This window comes from Limulus polyphemus, unplaced genomic scaffold (assembly GCF_000517525.1).
Source record: "Limulus polyphemus unplaced genomic scaffold, Limulus_polyphemus-2.1.2 Scaffold64, whole genome shotgun sequence".
Lineage (NCBI taxonomy): Eukaryota > Metazoa > Arthropoda > Merostomata > Xiphosura > Limulidae > Limulus > Limulus polyphemus.
Window position 1 is genome coordinate 575804 of NW_013665674.1, and position 10621 is coordinate 586424.

The following is a 10621-nucleotide window of genomic DNA, read 5'->3' on the forward strand; positions in this document are numbered from 1 at the left end:
TACTAAATACTTCCGTACGTCTAAAAAAAAAAAAAAAAATACCGAAGAAAGCTCCTTCAAATCTTGGCTGCTTGCAAGTAAAGAGCTCTTTAGTATCACACAGCGAATGTGCAGTTAGCGTTTGGAATTACGCTACTCACGTAATGTACGAGCTGCCCGCGAGCATACTTCGTGAATAATTTTTATTATTATTATATTTTTTAATTATCTAACCTAATAACTTTCTAATTTTTTACATTTGAGTTACTTTTATAATATTAACTATAGAATACACATGAAAAACAAGAAATATAGCACTAACCTGGATCCTCACTATTTTTATTTTCATTTGTTGTCGCCTGTCAATGAAACTAATGGTACGACTAACCAAATAATTTTTATTTAATTAAACAATGTATCTAAGGATACTCAATAATAATAGGCACAAAGCAAGCAATGTTCTATAATTCTTATATTTTTTTGGCGTTCTAACTTTGCGATAAGAGTGTTTAAAAATCTAGTAAAGGCTTATCGATGTGATTCCCTTGAGAAAAAGTTTCGAACGGTTTTTAAAATCTAGTTAAGGCTTATCGATGTGATTTCTATGAGAAAAAAGTTTCGAACGGTTTTTAAAATCTAGTTAAGGCTTATCGATGTGATTTCCTTGAGAAAATTTTTCGAATGGTCATTAAAAATCTAGTTAAGGCTTATCGGTGTGATTCTCTTGAGAAAAAAGTTTCGAACGGTTTTTAAAAATCTAATTAAGGCTTACCGATGTGCTTCCCTTGAAAAAAGTTTCTATCTGGAGGTGGAATAGACAAGTCTCTGGACAAAAAACAGCGTAATATAATACGTCATTTGATGGATCAAAACTCTGGCTTTCTATTGGTTATATACAATGTAGTATAAATTGTTAAAGAGGATTATTGGAAATTTGTGAAAAAGAGGATGTGATAGGTGGGCGTGGCATATATCTCCCGGAATTGTACTTCAAAAAAGATGGTAAGCCTAGCTCCAAAGTTGTGATTTTACAAATAAGTATAGTAAAAAAATAGCATTCCCTGACTCGGAGTGTGGTATTAATATCTGCATGGAATATTGAGCATATAAAAAACTAGTTTGTGGTAAAATTCAGTTTTATTCTCTCCCAAAAATTTCGAAGGTCTACTAACACAAGCATCAGTGAGCAAGTCGATGGGATGTTATGGTCACGATGAATATTCTTACTTCTGTCAGGTTGGTCATTACATGTGTACCAGTATCCCAACTACTGATTGAACCTACATAAACCCCAACTAACTCACTAATTTGTTGACTTGAAACATTTACATTCCTATCTTTTCCCACGTCACAAGAATAACACGAATTTGATGTAGCTAATTAGGAATGATGATTCTATTAACGAATTTGATGCACATGATACAGAAGACTAATTGATAATACTGCAGATTTATTCGAGTGCTGAGAAGATTTAAAAACCTTATCCTGTGTTTCAAATAGATATAATTTAATGCACAGGCAACTGGAGTTTTACGGACTACTGAAAATCTGATGACATAAATGATTCCATCTATCACCATAAGGTGTGGGGCAGAATTATGTACTCACCACAAGTATTATATCATTGGACGATATCGGATATATGACACCTCTGCATACATACAAATGAAAATCCCGGGCAAATTTTTTTGCTACTAGAATGTGCCTTCTATACGTATACTGGTTTATACCAGTCGTCCAGGTATGTGTCTCCTGAATACGGCCAGCTTCTCAGCAACGGATATGACGACATTCTTATGCTGCTGAAGTGTTGGTCTACATATCATTGTTTCCCCTCTGTGCATACAAAAAACACAGACGTTGGAAAAACTTTCCCGGGACTTGCATTTATATGCTTGTAAAAATAACACATCAAAACATTTGTCCTCATTGGACAGTATTTCGAGTGGGTACATAATTGTGCCCCACTTTGTATATTATCGGATCTGTTGATAAATGGGAGTTTGTTTGTTTGTTTGGAATTACGCACAAAGCTATACAATGGGCTATCTGTGCTCTGCCCACCACGGGTATTGGAACCAGGTTTCTAGCGTTGTAAGTCCGCAGACATACCGCTGTGCCACTGGTGGGCTATTTCAGAAGTAATTAACACGGAAAATATTCTATAAATTGGCATATGTAAGTCTTTACATGATGGCAGCTGCTATCTTGGGCATTATGACGCAGAAGCCGGTTGTAGCCCACAGTTAGTGTGGTGGACTGTGTACCCAAGGATCAATGGTTCACGCCCCGTGACCTCAAAAAATCGTAACCTGCATTTTGAGATCGTGATTTTGTTGTAGCTTAAGAGTTGGAGTTTGATGGTGTTAACTATCTGCCTTCAAAATTAGGAACGGTTAGCGCAGATCTAACCTTTGTGTCGCCTTCTGCGAATATCCGAAAAAATAATTATGAAGAATTAAGAATATAAGCATATTTATCACCAGGTTTGTGCAAATTGTTATTTAAATCGTATACAGGCTATTTTAGACCCCTTTTGACATTCTTCCTTATAGACCATAGTATTCTAAGTGCTTAGTATTTTAATACGATGTTAAAGTGGTCTTTTGTGTGTGGCATGTGTTTAATTATATATTCATATCCTGTGAGAGAAGAAAAGCAAAACATTCTATTAATAGTATTCTAGGGTTACGTAAATAAGTTATACAGAAAACGAATGTATTAAGTTTGTGGTTTCTACTATTACAAAAAAAATCTATTGTTATTATTAGAAGCAGACTTAATCATTGCATGTTTCTTATTATTATTTTAATTTTCTTATTATCTAGTCCTTTACGGTTTTGTTTTGTTTTGTTTTTGTTCTATATACAAATAGTGTTTCAGGTATGTTTTGGCTGCCATAGATCCAGTCCTAATGGTGAGCTGTAGTATTGAGCGAGAAACCTTCTGGTCAGTGACTTTTGGCAGACAGAAGATAATTATGAAATGCTATTCCTACACAACCCTGTATCGAAAGCTTTAAATTGTTAATTATGAGGAATGAGAAGATAAAACATGTAGTCACAAATGGTTTCAATCTTCGCAATCTTAGGCATTTTATACCATGGCGTTGTTGTTTATCAATGAATTTATTTAACAGTCTTGGAACTCGCCGTGCAAACTGTGTCGGAAAAGCAACTGAAGTGTTACACTTGTGAAGTCGATTTCACCAAGGAAACGTTTACCAAGGAAAACACGTGTATAAGCCCCCAAGAAGGAAGAGCACCAACCATTTGTAGCCCTAATTATAACTTCTGTCAGGTTGGTCATTACATGTGTATCCTAACTACTGATTGAACCTACATAAACCCCAACTAACTCACTAATTTGTTGACTTGAAACATTTATATTTGCACAGATAATCAAATTTACAAAGAAAATTTATGTTAATGACAGTTGATGAAGTAGTACTTTGAAACAAATCTAATTATAGTAAATAATTAAGTAACTAAAGTTTGAAATAATTATGACAGATTTGATTAGTTTGTTTTCTTAATGGATTTACTTTGTAAGTTATATCTTAAAGAGTATTTCTGAATGTTTTAAGAGCACTAAAGATAAATTAAAAACACTAATAGTTTTAAGAACCCTCTAAAGTTAATTTAAGAGCATAGATAGTTTAAGAACTGTGAGATTGACTAGTGTCAATCTTGAATATTTGTTAATAAATACACGATTTAACGAAGCTATGTACAGTTACTAAATTCATGGATTTTTTTTATCTGGTATAGGGGCCTAAAGTGGCCTGGTGGTTAGGATGCTTGACTCGCCATTTGCGGGTTTCGGATTCGAACCCCATCGCCAAACATGCTTGCCCTTTCAGCCGTGGAGATACTATAATGTGACAGCCAATCCCACTATTCGATTAGAGTAGCTCAAGCCTTGGTAGTTGGTGGTGTTGACTAGATGCCTCCCCTTTAGTCTATCACGTCAAAGTTGGGACGCTTAGCGTAGGTAATCCTCGAGTAACTTTGCGCGAAATTCAACAAACATTTTCTGATATGTGTGTTCATGGTATGTGGAAGAATGTTTTTTAAGAAGCTTGCGGAATTTGCCACAAATAAATGAAGTTATATCTTTAAAGATAAAATGGGATAGATGGAATGAGTAAGCATGTGTTTTAATTTTCAGTCTGTTTCAGCTAACAATTATATATGCTATCTTGAAAATATCTGGTTGGCAAATTGACCAGTATCTAAAAAACCCTATTTTTATATCCCGTATGTTAAAACTCTCGTTTACCTGTCCCCTGGTGAGACAGCGGTAAGTCTATGGACTTACAACGCTAACATCTGGGGTTCGATTCCCTGCAGTGTACACAGCGGATAGCCTAACGTGGTTTTACTCTAAAATAAATAAACTTGTTTACCTGTAAAGAAAGGGTTCAAGGGCAGTTACTTGTGAAAGATAAAATAGGGCTCTAAATGCTATTTCTTAAGCACTTCATAGCCAGGTAGTTAGGGTGCTCGCCTCGCAATTTGCGGGTCGCGGACTTGAATCCCCGTCCCACCAAACGTGGTGGCGTTATAATGTGTCGGTCAATCCCACAATTCGTTAGTTGGCGGTGGGTGGAGGTAACTAGCTGCCTTCCCTCTTGTTTTTCACTGCTAAATAAGGGACGGCTAACGCAGATAGCCATCGTGTAGCTTTGCGCGAACTTCCACATAAACCAATCTTAAGCACCTTTGATTTGAAAACCTTATTGGATTAATTTATTAAGAGGATTGGATTGTAGGAAAATCTTCTGTGTTCTAGCGTATAACTTTTTCGCGAATATTTCGCTTGTTAGTATCAAAGAAACGTGGTTAGTAATTTCTGAGCTCCTTGTTTCGGCATAAGGTGTCTGCATGTTCCATCTAATGAATTCTGTGAGAGAATAACCAGTCAGCTAGAGATTGCAAAGAAAGGAACTGAATTTTCCTGTCTCAGGCCCAAGCCTTGGCAGTATCAAATTTCTGCTTGGTTTCATTGTGGATAGTTCTTCAGATATTCATATTGAGAGAAGAAAGTTGACAATCTATTCATTTACCCATTAGGTGCAATTGTGTAAATGTCAACATAAGTACACATCCTATTTGTTCTTTGTCTCTTAGTTAGTATTTTAACTTCACATCACACGCATCTTTACTTCTTACAAAGCTCAAAACTCAGTTTTCAAATGCAGATTTCTTTGTAAATTTTCTGCTAGTTGCTCCCGTTATTAAGCGGACCTATATAATACTAGCGAGGATATCATTTCATTTGGGAATGCCATATTTCTAACCGATGTTTTGCTGGATGGTATTTATATTAAGCCATACATTACACCAATGTTATATAAAACTAATAAACACTTTTTAATTGCAAAACAAAGATCATTGTGCAACAACAGATACTATGAAAAATAAAACAATCTGAAGTTCCCAAGTACTGATTATGTATGAAGTATTCTATCTGAAAAGAGATGTATATAAAACACGAGAGCTATGCGAGGAATAAATTAAGATAATTAATTCCTAACAAGTTGGTGTAGAATATTCTGCTTGCGAAATAATATTTGGCATCAACATTATTGATACTTGTTTTCCCCTCATTTCAAAAGTGAATATTGAGATCTGCCTGCGTTTACAGCTTTTCAAACGAGAGACAGACGAACGCTCGGACAGACACCACGGTTTGCAATATATATATATATTATATATAAGATAATCCTGATTAAAAACAATTTAAAGTTAAAAATATCTATAATTATAGAGTTCAGAAATTAATAATTTATTCAGTGAAGACATCAAACCGCTAAGACAATGGACAATGTTTTTGAGAAGTAAACCAATCCATAAATATACTGTGCAATTCAGAAGTCCTTTAATAGTCAAATAATTCAGAATTAAAGGTATAGGAAAATAAATTTTTGTGGTATAGAGTTGTTTGTTTCTTCTGTTGAATTTCGGGCAAAACTACATGAGAGGTATCTGTGTTAGACTAGAGGGAAGACGACTTGTAAACATCACCCTCCGCCGTCTCTTTATCTACTCTTATCGCACAGAAAATTGGTATTTTACCGTCGCTTTTATACATTATTTACGGTCTCAAAGCTAGGAGTGCAATGTTTTTGGCGGTAACGGGACGTGAACCACGTATCCTCAAATCCACCATCAACTACGCTAACCACTGTGCCGTGCTCAGCCATAGCTGTATAACATGAGGTGTTATGGACGTCCCCTATAATAATATAATTAAGGTCATTAAAATTCAACTTCAAGATCATGTCTTTTGAAACTTTTATCAATATACACCATCCACCAAAAATGTCAATTCCAGAGGCGTACGCTATCTTATGCAGGGACTTTTATTTTAATAACTTTTGATTTTTTAGATACTTCAAATTTGTAATGGCTTACTTATGCAGAATTCTGACCTTGCACCTCACACCTAAGTTTGTATAAAAACTTTTGCTATGGTTGGGTTTGGATCACCTGTGATACAACTTTATATGTATCAAAGGATGCATCTATGCCTCAACTGTTCTCTTTGATATTGACATTTTGGATGCATTGTCCATATTTACAAAATAACGAAGAATATGAATTGAAATCGTCAATGATATTGTCACAGGTTAAACTTGCACCTCAAACCTAAGTTTGTGTAAAAAAATTTGCTATGGTTGGGTTTGTATCACCTGTGATACAACTTTATATGTATCAAAGAATGCATTGTCCATATTTACAAAATAACGAAGAATATGAATTGAAATCGTCAATGATATTGTCACAGGTTAAACTCACTTATATTTCCCTAAACCTCTCTATTTCTGTATTATTTACCTTTCAATGGACATTTGAATCACCTACTGACGTGTATAATATTACCACGTAGTTCACTGTTTCTTATACCTAAGCTTGATAAAAGAACAAACTATTCATCCCACATGAGGAGTAGGTATTTCTTTCTTTTTCTTTTGATGGGAGGAGAAGGAAGAGTTGAACGTAGCTCACGAACTTCCTTAATAATCTTTTAGTGGTGGAGTGAGCTATGAAATTATAATTTCATGAGTAATACCAATACAAATTTAAAATTATTCTGTTAGGTCTTGTGATCAAGTGACTAAGTAGTTTGTTTGATAAATATTTTTCTTAACTTGTATAATCACCCCCTCCCTGCCTTTAGAACAATCATAGAGAATGTGGTGTTTCCTCACGAAAGGAATAATTTGAAATAAGTTACTCATGTAGTAGGCCCGACATGGCCAAGTGGCTAGGGCGCTCGACTCGCAGTCTGAGGGTCGCGGCTTCGAATCCCCGTCACACCAAACATGGTCGCCTTTTCAGTCGTGGGGGCGTTATAAGTGACGGTCAATTCCACTATTCGTTGATAAAAGAGTAGCCCAAGAGTTGGCGGTGGGCGGTGATGACTAGCTGCCTTCCCTCTAGTCTTACACTGCTAAATTAGGGACGGTTAGCGCAGATAGCCCTCGTATAGCTTTGCGCGAAATTCAAAACAAACAAACAAACGTATGTAGTATGTGAATGGTTCAGCTTGCTTCGAAATCAAAACAAACGAGAAATATTGTCACTCTGTCGACAGTTAATTTATGGCTCCAATCAACCTATGGAATCTTTTTAATGCATTCTGAACAAAAAAAGGAATACTTGTTATGCATATTTTGTAACGAGAATTCAATTTTAATTATGTACTTCACCCCCCCCCACCCCCAGTGGCACAGCGGTATGTCTGCGGACTTACAACGCTAAAATCCGGGTTTCGATACCCATGGTGGGCAGAGCACAGATATCCCATTGTGTAGCTTTGTGCATAATTACAAACAAACAATTATGTACTCTTAGTTTCTAAGCCGAAAAATTAAAAGTAACCTAAGAATTTTCTAACTTTTCTATTTGAGCAGAAATTTGACTTCAAAACAACGTAACATTTTCAAAAAATAAGTTTATGTGAACATGTCCAGTGCGATCATCTATACCTCTGAAGTCACAGGTTAAACATTAGCTAGTTTTTCTTTCCCATTAATTGAATCATTTCTGGTTCGAGAACTCGTTAGATGGAATGATGGCATTGTGGTGGAGAGTTGCCAAAATTATCCAACATTACGTTCCACATAATAAAATCAAGCGTCTGTAAAAACTTTATTTTAGTGGACTCCGCTGTCGGGTTTAAACGAGTCACATGTAATTTATATTTATGACCTATTAATTACATTTTCTTCTTGCAAAATGTATTATTAAATAGCTGGATTTGTTCAATCAACTTTTCAAATTAAATATTAGTAATAAATCTGTTACAAATAGAAAGTCTTTATAGCTTATAAAATCACATTTATGTAAGATTAAACGTAGAAAAGATCTGATAAATAGAATGAAATTTAGTCTCAATTTTAGTTTTTAGGATTACTTATTGACGATTTGTGGCATTTTCCCGTGTATTTTTAGTTATTTTATCTGGTTTTTACTTTTCTCTCTTTATAACTAATGTTTGTTTCTTTGTTTTGTGGAATGTAGCTTTAAGCTGCAGGAGGGCTACTTGCGCTAGCCCTAATTTTGAGCTCTTTCCCCCAAGTGGCTCAGCGATAAGGTTACAGACCTACGACTCTTAAAAACTAAGTTTCGATACTGGTGGTGGTCAGAACACAGATAGCCCACCGTGTAGCTTTGCGCTTAGCAACAACCAAACCAAATTCTAATATTAAAATGATAGACTAGACGGAAAGCAGCTAGTCAATACTGTCAACTGCCAACCATTGGGCTACTCTTTACCAATGACTAGGTGGATTGGCCGTCATATTATAATGCTCCACGGCTGAAAAGGCGAGAATTTTGGTGAATAATTTCGATTCCTCAACCCACAGGCTTATAATTGGCGAATGTACCATTCTGATGTAAATTGGGGTCATTTGGGCATTTTGGGTAGTGTTTGATAGATATTTAGGTTTATTTAGGTTTTCTTTTTGTGGTTTATGTTTTATCCTTTGTTTACTATGTTTCTTTTTATTCTATTTTTTTTTTGTGTGTCTGCTAATTCAAAATTGTATACATACATATATATATGTATAGATGACTATCTTCCCTATGTATCTCCAATACCAGTTGATCGTAAATTTTATAAAATCCCCCTTTTTTTTTCAAAAACTTTTCTTTTAGTTGAGGTATCTGCCTCTCCTTTTTTTTTTTCACTTTTAAATGGTTATTGCTATGGAACTCTTCATGGGTAAAAAGTAATATATTACTTGTTTCTAACTGTTTCAAATATAGTATTTCAGTATTAAAAAAGGGGTAGAGAGTAAATTAACCTTTTTGTGGTTCAGATTTCGGCTGGGCAGTGGCATTTTACGCATCAGTGATGTGTACAATCTTAAATGAAGAGTGGGTAAACACCATATTTCTTAAGTAAGGATTGTGTTCACTCCCTAGGCCTCGCCACTGACATTTTATTTTTCTTTACAGGTGAACCTAACACTAAATGAATATTATGTAATATTGGCCTTCCAACGCAGCTGTGTGGAGGAATGTGTGGAATCCTGCTTTGTTGCTAGTGGATATAAAACATCAACATGCATTTCTTGTTGCAACAACAACCCTGCCTGTGGATTAGAGACGGACTATAATTGATATATATTCTCTGACAGGTTCATTATGTGGCATCTGCACTCTTGGGCATTGACATCTGTATTCGTTTGTTGTTGTTTTTTATCTTAAAGTTTGTCAGTCTTGAAAACGAAAGTATTTATGAATTAAACAAAATGTAGGGTTGATGTTTTTCGGACTTCATTTGCCATTATAACAGCAATGTAAATTTTAATATTAAAAAAATACGGCTCGTTTACGTGTGTGAGAGTTAGGAAGAGTTTCATTGTATTAAGTTGTATATCGAACCACAATTCTAAACATTCTTCTATATATAGTACTAGAAAACGGCGTGTTCTTGTTTTGTGCTGATGTTTCAATTGTTAAAACATTTGGATTATAAAAATTTACAACGTGTACCGAAGGCTATAAAATTCTTAAAACTTCCTTCTGGAGAGGGAAATTTCTCACGCACTCATTCCTAAATATATATTTAAAAAAATGTTTAGTTTTGTTGCCTAGTCAGCTCCTTAATAAGATCTGTAGGCATGAAAATAGAAACATGTTACAACAATTAAAAAATGATATGTTGATTAATATCTTATTATAATGGAACTTGTGATGTATACATCCAAAACTCGGATCTCGGAAACTACCGCACCGATCATCACCCATCATAACTGGGTAATATTTTTATACCTAGGCAGTATTTTTATAGCTGAGAAATCAATAAAACAATTAAAATTTCCACAAAAATGATATGTTTCAGATTTAACCAATAAAAATTACAAAAAAAGAGTAAGTTTCAAATATAAAACAAACTTAAAAAAAATTATTTGTTTTCTTTAGTGAAAATCTCATGAGTGTTGCAACAGAAAAGCAAGGCACTTTCATTGATAACTGCTTGTACAAAGAAATACTTCAATAAAATCTACTCTGCGATGTAATGCTGTGATGATAGCTCATTTTTAAATTAAAATTTCAATAAAATCCTTTATCTCATGGATGGTGAACATTATTGAATGTCAAATATGAGTACATTGTTGTAG